The sequence below is a fragment of the Lepeophtheirus salmonis genome, chromosome 8 (assembly GCF_016086655.4).
Source record: "Lepeophtheirus salmonis chromosome 8, UVic_Lsal_1.4, whole genome shotgun sequence".
In the NCBI taxonomy this organism is placed as follows: domain Eukaryota; kingdom Metazoa; phylum Arthropoda; class Copepoda; order Siphonostomatoida; family Caligidae; genus Lepeophtheirus; species Lepeophtheirus salmonis.
The window spans coordinates 36778950-36791481 of NC_052138.2; the positions used below are offsets into that span (position 1 = coordinate 36778950).

Genomic DNA, 12532 nt, shown 5'->3' on the forward strand with positions numbered 1-12532 from the left:
TAAGCTAAGCGAATCCTTTTCCAGATTCCTAAATTAACTTTAATCTCTGGATTTTCCTGGGCCAGGCCTCCGCACATTGATAACTTCCCACTCCAATTGAAAAATGACAATCCAAGGGACTTTGCTTTGGAATCCTTCCCGACCCTTTCCCGCCGACATACCTACTACGAAAATGGGGCTCGGGGCCTCTCCCAATCCGGTGACTCTTCCTGCTAAGAAGCTGGGAGTGACTTCGAGCACGACAAGTCCTCTGTCACAACTGCAAAATGTTTGCAATGAAAAGGGGGAAAACGTTCAACAACAGACGAAGAAGCATCCCGTGAAAAGGATGACGCGAGGCAACAATAGTCTGCAGTGCTCTTCCTCCTCCAAAAATCCTACACCTCCCTTTACTTGTTCCTAAAATTAGACGACTGATCCCAGGGAAATCAACAAGTACTCAGATTCTCCTCTGAAGTGGATAAACCACTTATTAAAATTGATTATCTGGCAACTCGAAAATGGGGGCATACAGAGCACTGCGAAGGAAAAGAAGTGCTGTTTGATCCATGGAAGACCTATGGATGGGATGAAAATGTATTTCAAGAGTCGTCTCATCTAATAAAGACTTGGGAGAAGTTGTAGAGCTGGGACGACGAGGAAGAGGATAGGTTCAGTGAAAGAGTCCTCAGAGTTACCACACAAGTCCACCTGTTTGAAAATTTCCTTTGATCACATCAAGGGCGTGGAACCGTTATGAAAATCCCTGCCCGTGCTAGAAATGTCCCCTCTCGAAGAGGTCTGGAAGAAGGAAATGAAGAAAATAGTAAGGTAGAAAAGAAAGCCCCAGGAGAATCTTCTGAGCTAGGGGCTGCTAAGAAAGCTCTAAAACGTGCTCGTAAAGAGGCACAGAAAAAGGCTGAAACCAATTGTATGACTGCATCACCTCGTTATCGGGGTTCTCCCGTGTATTGTTCTCCTGAAGACCTAATATTGCAAGTCCTTTAAGTGGCTCATCTGATAATTTCTCTCCAGCAAGGTCTCCTTTATGACTATGTCACCGCGATCCGTTACCCTGGCTCATCTCCTGCCTATTCAGTCATTCTACCCTCCATCGCAAAATGCGTCACAAACGGAGGGAAGGCCCAGAAATAAAATGATATTCTGCCCGTCCAAGCACAAACGAAAACATAAAAAAGAATAAAAACGGAAGATGATGATGTGAAAGCATTACCAGATACGACTGGCTCTGAGCAAATATCTAACAATAGTTCAAACGAATCATCATCATCAACTTCACCCAATCAACCAAGGTTAGGAGAATTAATTGGGCAAACTGTAGATTCTGTATGATGGAAGATGGAAAGACTATGTGTGTTGGAGATGTAGTGTGGGGAAAACAGAGGAGTTTCCATGGTGGCCAGAAAGTAAGCTTTTTTTAGCACTGAAATGAAAAATTATACTATTTACTCTTCTTTTTTTCCCCCAAATGGTCACTGACATATATTTAAACCCGGATGCTTCAGGAGACATTCAGCCCGAAGCAAAAGTAACTTGGTATACATACCAGAATGACATCGTTTCCTCCCCTTCTTCGGCGTACCACATATTAAACCCTTTCGAGAATCATATCAGGTTTGCAGATTTATTTTAATAAATGGGATTAATGGCCTATCTATCTGTATATTTCGATTCCTTGCAGGACTGTTTTTCTAAGACACAAGACGCTCAAACGTATAAAGAGGCAGTTGAGGCAGCCTCAGAGGAATTACGCTTAAAGACTGTTTCAAATCAACCCCTGTCTTCTCCAAGGCCCATTGATTGTCAGACATAACATTTATATGCCTTTTTTTTTCAACTGGTGTTTGACTTTAGTAACTTTTTTCCTTCATTTTTTTTTCCTTGCACTCTAAAAAATGCACATTCCAATAACATAAGAACTTTTAAACCTGAATACATACATTATTGCCTACTCCGTTAGTTCAGTTCTCTTCTTATTTTTAAAAGAGGTCAAAACTCTGAACATCAACTAAATCATCATACATGTATTGGGTGGTGATCAATACCCATTTCCAAGTTGAAATCTGTACAAATTTCCTATCTTTATAGATAAAATGCATCTGCCATTAATTTTTTGCCTTAGTATTTTCTATTTTTTTTTTCCTGCAACGTATTATGTATCCGTATAAGTTGTTTCATTTTAAATATTTAAGTAAGTAGTTAAGGAAACAGGAGAGTGTCCTTTCTCTCTATTCAAGGATAAAGGCTTAAAAGTAGCTTACTTCTAAGTATACAGTATGTATCTTTCCTTATCACGTTAGGCAATAATTTGTTGTTCCGTACTTAATTTTTTTTTCATAATAATATATTCTTCAACCTCCTAATATGTAAAAGTTATCTATTTATTGTTTTGTTTTATTGGTATATTGATAAAAATACGTATTCTATGATCGATGTCATTGCAAAATTGCATCTACAATATATTGAGATATAAATATTATTTTTTATACATAATCATGATATTCACTCATTTATATATTCAGTTATCATTATTATTGTATTGAGAGCAAAATATGTTCATTGTCGTATTTTTTTTTAATACCAAATTATAATTATCATCATTAGTCAAGATATATATATATATATACCTATATTGTTCTATTCATTGTTTGTTTGTTTTTTATAAATAATTTCTGATGTGGTTATCCTATTTAATATGACCCAACAAACTAATTATTTCATAGTGTTTTATGTTTTCCAACTTTTAAGAATAATTGATAAAATATTATTACTAAACATTTGAATACTTTCTTTATACAAAATGAATTATCTACCACATATTTTTAAGTTCAATATCTATTTGATTAAATACAGATAATATTATGTCTGTCCGTTACGGCACTTATATATATTAGAATGGGGAAAATTAATTTCGTATTTCCTGCCCTTTTTAACTGAATATATCTTGTTCATTTTTGGTCAAATGGGATCATATGTAAGACGTTGTAAAGGTATGTTTTTTTCTATGGTGTGAGGAATACTACACACACGCTTTGGGACAGTGTTGCGAACTGTTGGTTCACTTGTGAATTACTGTGCGTTGAGTTTTGAGGTCTCAAAGGAATAGTGGCCATGTTTTACATTTTTACCATCTGAAAGGAAAACCAAGAAAATTTCCTATGTAAAAGGGGCTGATACTCTATCGGTTTGTGTTGCACAACAGTGGTTCAAGCATCCCTCCCGAGCTCAATTCTGCCCTCTACTGGGAACAACTGAATTCATGTGAAGCTGGCAATTAAAATGAAGCCGCCAGCATTTGTGAGTATGAGACAACGCCAGGCTGTACACATCTTTGATGACGTGCCAGAAGCTCTGGGAGCTCGGATTGAAAGTTCTTACGCATCCACCCTACAGTCCGGACCTGGTATTATGACTATTACCTGTTACTGTCTATGACCAATGGGCTTGAGGATACAATTTGGCCTCAATAGACAAGGGCTTCTGCGTGGGAAGGGTATTATGAAGTTCGCAATAAGTTATTGCACAGAACGGGCATACTTGACTTGAATCGGATGATTGTAACACTTCTTATAAAGGAATTAAATCATTCGAAAAATACGAAATTACTTATTCCCAAACCTATTGTATAATAATTAAATATATCTTTTTTGGGGGAGGGGGAATACAACTCCTTATTTGAAAGGATGAAAGTAAAAATTTGGAAAAAATATATAATACAGTCAAATCACGTTAAAGAAAACTTATATCCTTCAGATGAAAAAGTTACTTCTTATACTTATATAAATAAATAATTTGACATTTCCTATTTTATTTAAATAAATCCTATTTTTGACAGTTAGTCGAGGATTTTTAGTTCTCTTTCAGCGACTCTGTTTTTCGTATAATCATTATATATCAGGGATGTCCGAAGGGGAAAAGTCCCTCATTTAAAATTTATCTCATTTCATACTCTTGTCATGGGGATACTTATTTTGATAGTTTTATCAAAAATAAGTACATATATAATACAAATATTCTCTAAATAATAATTAACGGTTAGTAACAACAAAAAATACTGGAATATCATATGTTTTTTTCAAATTTTTCATTTCCCTTTTGATAATCGAGGTTATGAGAGGATAAAAACTAGATGCATTTATCCAGGAGTATTTTAGGATATTTATAAAAACAGAGTTTGTTTTGGCGGCAAGTACCAACAGGAAAATATGGCAGTCATTAGCTCCAAAATGGAGTGAAGAAGGATCAATTGAACTACCATTATCCCTAAGGTTACTCCAACTTTTGCAAATGTTATCAATGGGTCAGGGTTCCAGAAAGGTTGGGGACCACTGCTCTAATCATTAGATACTTAACTTTGATCTACTCATCACAAATATATTTGAATAGTCATAATTCTAGAAAAGATTAATTTTCGTGCTACTGTTTTTAATCTAAAATTCTCATGGAAAATCCATGTTTCCTTTGGAATTGAATTTCGCAACCCTAAATTTGATATAATAAAAACTAATTACAGATTCGTGACCATCTAGTTAAGTACTACGTTGACTTATATAATTAATGTGTACGGTTCTTAATCATAATTTAACATCACAAATATGTCATTTTAAAAAATGATTAGACCAACGACAATTAAATGATTTTTAAAGCAATTTCAATATTATGTCTTACAATTTTAGCAAATTATAAGAATAAATTGATGAAATTTAGTAATTACTTGTAACTCAATACTTTGATATTCAGAATAAATCTCAGTTAGTCTAACGATGATAATAATAAACACTATTAAATAGAACAGAAGTAGTATAATAGCTAAATACAGTCCCGTAGCCAGACCAGGGCTATATACAATGAAAGATATTTCAGATTCTATAAGGACAAGGACCGTGACTACGATTTTAATGTTACTAAGTTGACTAGCTTGAAAAATACATTTGTAATTATTAAATAAATATGAAACCCCACCGACGTATATAATATATAGGGTATTACTTATAATATATAGGTCGGTGGAAACTCCTTTTTTAGATAAGCATATTAGTCACTCATAATACTGACCAGGTTAAGGTGCAGTTTAGTTAGTATTTTTTTGCTCACGGTGACTAAGATATGTTTCAGTTATTGGAGTTATTTTAGGGGTGATAATAGTATTATTCACTTTTGCTAGAAGCATAAGGGTTTCTCAAATTAATTAAAAGAAGAAGGTACAGGGTTATACCTGGCTTCTTAAGTTTTGGGCTGGCATTAAGGATCCCGACAAGATTCTTTAGGTGTAAATAGGTATGGTTTGCTGGACTAGGATTACTAAAACGAGCATGAGGACCTAAAGCATTAAGAAATGTAGCCAGAATACAAGGCTCAAAGCAAAGTCTACATCACTCAAAGAAAATGAGTGCCAAGGAGTAATTTGAGATTTTTCGATCCTGTCAGTTTTTTGACTGGATAGGGACCTCCTATTGGCTATTCTTGTATACATATAGTAGTTTTGTATGTTCTACCCAATGATTAGAGTCCTCTCCACAGACCGGAGGGCATTTCCCTTTAGCAGCTGAAATTATTGTACAAGAACCACATAATTTAGAATTTGGTCGTAATGATGCAGATTTTAGTGAATATAATAAGGCTACTGACAGGATTTATATTTCCAATCAGGAAGCAAGCATGCCACATATGATTGGGCGGTACGTAGTCCCCGACGAACTCCATCCGGTAGTTATGATATTCGCCAAATATCTATGTTATAAAGAAAAATTAATAATGTTTTCATGAGAAAATTTTATAGTTCATCATGAATAAATAAATTGTAGATTACACGAAGGATAATAATTCGTTATAATTTTATATTATTGTAGCATTTGCTATAGAAAATAGGATTCATAACAATAGCAACTGATTGGACATTGAGTAGGAGTAGTATGTCATCCAATTGGAAACCAGGTATATGTTAAATCAGTTCTGCTGTTCAAGACAGACAATACTTAAAGATGATAGATATTTTACACAAAACAATTTGAATACTCAAATATACAAGTGAACAAAATATTTTTTTTTAAATATCAGGGAAACATAATAACATATTTATTATCATCATAATATATAATAAAACCTCATCACCAACATTTAAGGGACACTTAGTATTTAATTAAGCAGGAATCGTTCCATCACAATTTAAATTAAATAAGTCCCTTCTTTTTATAATCATCTAAATTTAATGATCGTTTTGCAGGACCAGTATCCTTTTTGAGCCAGACTAACAGGTTTTAAATTAACATTAACTGGATTCGAAGGTCCAAGAGTATCCACATCAATCTCAATATCAAAATTGTGTGCATCGAAAAGATCCGTTTTCTCTTTTTTTTTGACGCTTGCTTTCTTTGAAGGTGTAGGACCAGCAATGATTGTCGTATCTTGAACTGTCCTTTCCTTCACATTACCATTTTCCTTGGCATTATCAGACAGGGGAAGTGAATCATCAAATGTACCATCTTTGTGCTTAGTAACCATTCTTGGATTGCACTTATGGCGCCGAAACGGGATTTTGGTGCTTCTCCACCATGTTGTTTCTTAAATCGGATTTCATTATTAATGGCTTCCTCAGCCTTGCGAACATTATCTTTCGATTTCTGATCATTGATAAGGGAAACTGTGGATATTGAAGAGAGTTCTTTTATCTAATTCCTCGGCTCGTTCTTCAAATCTGCTAATCTCTTTTCTATTGCGGAAGCATCTTCTTCTCGTCCCTCAGCTAAAGTAATTTCTTTATCCTTCATTAGTCGAGCTTTGTATTCATATAATTCACTGGATGACGATGGAATCTTTGTTTTCTGGGCAACAATTTTATCAACGTCATCATTTGTAAATTCATATCTCATAGCCTTCGATATTTCTGAATGTTTATCTTTTTACGAATTCTAGGAGGGAGAGTCATGCTATTTTCCATGCAAGTTCTTCCACTTTGAAAACTCTGTAGGTGTCCATGGCTGATTGAAATAAACTCTAATCGAAAAACCCGCTCTTGTTTACTGAATTTCAAACGAAGTCCACAATTGGTTCTTTCTGCGCCCAACTGAGTATACTTTTGCAGTTTCACACACATCTACTATTTCTACACATCGATACACGGATTTCCCCATGTGTTGTCCAATTCCAATTCTAACAAAGCAACCTAATACAGTTTTCTTAAAAAGGTAAATGTACAAAGCGCTCAAGCTTATGTCGAGATAGACGAATAGGTTCCAAATCATCCTGTAATTCAATAAATCTTTGAGTTTTCTTGCTATGAAACCGTTCTGTTTCTGAGTCATCACCTGATGACCCAGATGAAGAGGAACTGGAAGAGGATCTGGAGCTACGAGAATGAACTTCAGGAGATCGAGACTGCCGTCGTGAAGGGGATCCATCAGAGCTATCCGAGTCATCGGAATAAATTTCAGAGGCTTTTAATCTCTTTTGAAGACCAATCGGTTGTTTCCGGAGTCCGACTCCTTTAGGCTTTTTTTCTTGGGCATCCTTTTTCTTTTGCCCTTTTCCTGACGTTTGGCTTTAAGCTCTGAGAGTGCGTTTGACTTTTGTCATATTTTAGGGCATCCAGCTTTTTACGGCGATCAAAGGAACGTTCCTTGTGATCAAAGGTTCTAACGGGTTCTTCTTCTTCTGAAAGTAAAACAGATGTATGTATTTTGTCGATGTATACTTCGTCCAGGCTATCCTCATCATCTTGAAGAAGACCTTCGCTATCCGAATCTTTTTCCGCAGCTTTCAACTCCCGCTTCTGTTGATGCTGCTGCTTCAATTTCTTTGGATTTTCAAACCTTTTCTTAAGGTTTTCTCTCGTTTCTGCTCTTTGAAAAGCTCTTCTTCTCGTTCCCTTCTGTCAAGTTCTCAAGATTATTTCTATCCTCTTCATCTCCAATGAGATCTTCATCCAACCCATCGTCAAATTCTTTTCCCTCCTCCTCGGAGATTTCTCCTTCCTCTGAACCAGAGTCTTCGTCCTTTTAGAGGCTTTCGACCTCTTCCTTTCTTCAGAGGAGGATTCCGAGGCTCTTTTTCTTTTTCGAGACTGCTTTGGAGCCTGTTTTCCTCGGTGGAGCTCCTCTGGCTCAATGTGTCCTCTGCTGGAGCCACAAGAACATCCTCTTCCTCTTCATCATCGTTGATGGACGACAATGACATCCGGTTCCGCCATTTCATTGAGACCCTTCTCTCAGAGGCCTTGTACCTCTTTTTCTTCTTTGGAAGCGGAGGCATCAGAGCTGGAGAGGAGGAAGAACTCGTTCTACTTCGAGCACCCGCTTCCTCGTTCGAGGAACTCAGGCTCGAGGACGAACTCCTTCTCTCCGATGATGACATTCTCCCGCCTTCTTCGTACTCAGCTCTAGGGGATCAGAAAACAACAACTCATTAAGCATGGGTCCTCCTCCTCCTCCCAAGCCATTTCTCACCTATAACCAGAATATTATTATTGTTTATTGCTATTTGGATTCAGCATTGGCTCCTCAGTCTCAAGTCTGATTCGTGATTCCCACTTTAACTCTTTCTCTTTCTTTCTTTCTTCTTTTTTCCTCTCTCTTTCTTCTCTTCTAGCTAGATAGCTAGTAGCTTCATTTTAGTCAACTCAATTCTTCTATATATGCGGATCTGGAGAAGGGTATGCAGCTGTTTTGTTTAGTATTCTCTTTAAACCCTAGTGCAAAGAATCAGCCTATTAAATTAATGGCTGTTTCGGCAAAATACTATTCCAATGTTATTAATTTAAAACAAGGTTAGTCAGCAACGATTTTCTGTTCTCACTCAAAATTTACTAGCATAACGAATGAGCTCATTGGGAACCCTCAAAAAAAAAAAGGAATATAACTTTAGAGAATAATTGAAAACCCTAAATATAGCGTTAATAAATAAGGAATCAACGGAAAAAATAAGATTAAATTACAACATTTTTACCTAAAAAGTAATTACAAATATTTACCCCAAAAATGCGCCCAATGTGGTCACTATAGAGAGTTAGTTAGTTGATAATTAATAAGATAGATCTGTGATTTACTTGTTGCCTAACATTGTTATCTACTATTCCTTACAAACTAAAGTTAACAGCTGAAACAATGAAATATTCTTTGTAAAGCTTGGCATATCTATATTTTCTTACTCAATGGTAGCTTCTTCTAGCTAGCCATATTATTTTAATTTTCCCTCTTTTTCCCCTCTCAGCTCCCCATCTCACTTATTTTCTTCCTCGCCAGACGTCCGCACATAACGACTTTTATTATTTCGGCCCAGTATTCAAGGACTGCTGAAGGACGGAGACATAATTCAGTCATTGTTGACTGAAGTTCTTTAACAAAAATTGCTTATTTTCATTTCTGATGTCATAAGAGTGAAGCAATAACAAACAAATCAATGAAGTAAAAATAATTTGAATTTGGGAAATGCACTCAATAGCTGTCTGATCCTGTATTCAGTCCTTTCTCTAGCATTTCATGTAGTATTACTATATTACATTAATAAAAATAATATTTCATGACCATTACAAATTCTAAGTACAAGTACTTGAATGATCAGCTGCTTTGAGCTTCGAAATATTCTTTTAAAATCCATTATTTTCCTGCATTCAGCGTTACACCAACAAAGTTTATAAGATTCACTTTGATTTTTCTTATGAATGGTGAGCAGGGATCAGACTATGCAAACTCCCTCCTTCTATGGCGATTATTTTAGGGGAACAAAAAGACCAGTCCCGCAACCCCTCGCTCATTTGATATTGAGTAGTTACGAAGAGATGATATTGAGTCCTATGTAAAATTATCCTTCTGAATTTCCTATTTTTCTTTCATTACTGCAGAGGACTCCGGACGAAGCTCTTGACTACATGCATCTAAAGTAACTATTCCAAATCTTTATAAAGGTCGTTTTAAATATAAAAATATATATCTTCTGAAAGAATGTCAAAAAATAAAAAATATGGACATAAATTATTCAAAAGGACAAAAAAAGGTAATTATCAAATCAGATCAAATTTTATCCCATTTATCTCTGCATCAGGTTAAACCTGACCCTTAATATGATATGAGGCCGCGATTGAAGTTACCCTCACTTTTGAATTTGTTCTGGTACCTACTCCTCCGAATCTCACATACAACACCAATTAATTGCTTAACACTATTTACATTTACGATTTTTTTCTGATTTGACCCCTTGAATACTTCCAATGAGGGTCTGCTCCAGTTTGAAAACCACTGATATAGAGTTAGGTTTTATTATTATAAAACTAATCTTACGGAGATTGTATAGCAATCAAATCAATATTGCTACTGAACTAAAAGTCTCTAAAAGCAAAGTTTATTCTCAAGTTGAAATGAAGGATTACTCTTTACATATATTCCTATCGCTAAAAACCAAATGAAAAAATAAAGTGTTGCTCATCTTTTACAAAACCCTTTTAAATTTTTTATTTTTTAATCGTACATCTTTCAATATTCTCCTAATTGGAACATTTCACATTTTTGAAAAATTTTATTTTGAGGACAATATAAGCGATTGATATAATCTCAGCCGTTACCGGATCAAATTTATACATCACGTTGTTTACTTTTTTTGTATCACGCAGCCTCTCATCCAAAAACAAAAGAGAAAGGCCCAAGATCAGTTTATATATAAATACCGCCAACGACAACTAACTCTCAGGAACGCTGCTTTATACACTTATTTCATACAACTCGAGCACTATATTTGTATAGTTATGCCCAAAGTTATTAGGTGACGAAACGATGACCACATGAACATTTTTTCCCCAAATTAGAAGTTTGCCCTATTAGTCTACTTTTTGTCTTACTAAGGGCACAGAGGGTCCCCATGGATATTATGCTAATCAGACAGCCTACATGACTTACGCTTTTACACAATGATCTATTTTTATCCACTCGCAAATAAGTATATATTTTTCAAAGACTTTATATTCAATTTTATTGAATTGAAGTCCTTGATTGATAGGAATTAGTATGAAAATAAAATCCAATGTAATGACCTTTAGAGCTTATTAGTACGAAGAGTCAACTGTTTTCAATCATACAATTATCAACTCAATTAACAGCTGATAGAAATACTACAAGTGCCGCATCGTTACCAGAACCAAGATACAAATTATCTTGGTTCTAGTAACATTGATACCGTCAATATACGTTTGTATATATACAAAAACTATTCGTCTTAATCAAAGAGAGAATAAATAAAAATAGAGGTATTTCAAGGATTTTATTGAAGCAGTTTGGCATACTCAAGGCAAGACTAAGATTAAAATTTTCATTCTGCAGGAATGAAATGCCCAGCTCGATATGTTATTTTCAACTTACCAGCTACAAGGGAAGAAGCTGATTTACTGAGTTCGCACGAATACGCACGATCAGATTTTAAAAATATGCCTCTCCACAGTTGAGGATTACTAGAATCTCTATCGAAAGAACTGCTTATTCTACCAAGAGTTAGACCCTTGATGTAATCGGGCTTGCTGGAATTTTCTATCTGATGTGACTAGCTAACATGCGCTATTGACATATTGGCTAAAAAGCTGTTCCACATCATGCATTATACTCTGAATCATTTTGCCAGAGAGCCATTGGAGCGCAAAAGAATGCCCTGATATTCTATTAAGGAATATCTTTTGCAAATATAGCGACTTTTCCTATCACACGTTAATCTAACCTCACATGTGATTTAGCAATATAGAGTTAAGGAAATCAAATCAAATAATAGATATTAAATTACTAATAGAGAAACGTCAATCCTAATTTCAAGTCTCTCTGTTTGGGATGATGATGATTTCTAAATTTTTCCGGATTTAGTAGAAATTAAGAATATTGTTTTTTACTGTTCTGGAATACTTGAATTACGGATCAGACAATGATCCACCTGGCAAACGACGAATAAATAAATTGTCCGAATAAACTCTTGAATAAATAGTTGATATCTTTACAATATCTAATTTTTATTATAATATATGATGAATAAATATAAAATATTTCTTATAGTTGATTGCTTGATCATTTCAGTTCCATACTTTTCTAAATCAAACTGGTGTTATTCAGTAGCATAAATACTTAAGTTGCTGTTAAAATAGAACAAGAGTGGGGAAGATAATGATGTTCTTCGACTTAATACAAATAAATCCTTGATGATCAAAGGCTTTTAACAAGCACTCCTTCAGGTTTCGAATTTCATTGTCACTGTACTGTAGTCGGCTACAGTTAGGTATTATTTCATAGGATGGTTTGGTAGTAATTATATACACATGAGAGATCGATGAAGCTTATCAATGACATAATTGATATATAAAATAAAGATAATAAAATCAATATCTTATGTATAACATCTACTGAGGTTCTACTAATATCTGCTTACAGTGAAACAAGGTACTCATACTCAACCTCAATTAGAGGGAAGTGTATTTTTCTATGGTTAAAAGAATTTTGAAAAGCATGAATTGCAATTAAGTATCTCGTTACATAATCACCATATCTGTTCTTTTCTATATCAAGTCAGTTTG

At 34.9% G+C, this 12532-nt stretch overlaps 1 long non-coding RNA gene and 1 pseudogene across 2 annotated transcripts; both read right to left on the minus strand.

Moving 5' to 3' along the window:
- Nucleotides 1-6192: 6192 nt before the first annotated feature.
- LOC121123615 (RNA polymerase-associated protein Rtf1-like) lies at nt 6193-8172 on the minus strand (annotated as a pseudogene).
- Nucleotides 8173-8263: 91 nt separating this feature from the next.
- On the minus strand, nt 8264-9059 carry LOC139906203 (uncharacterized). 2 transcript variants are annotated; one of them, XR_011781566.1, is made up of 3 exons: nt 8966-9059; nt 8442-8637; nt 8264-8374 (listed from the first exon to the last, which is right to left on the minus strand). It is a non-coding gene; the product is annotated as an uncharacterized lncRNA (long non-coding RNA). The 2 variants fall into 2 exon arrangements; XR_011781565.1 differs by having other exon boundaries at nt 8442-8683.
- Between the last annotated feature and the right edge of the window lie 3473 nt (nt 9060-12532).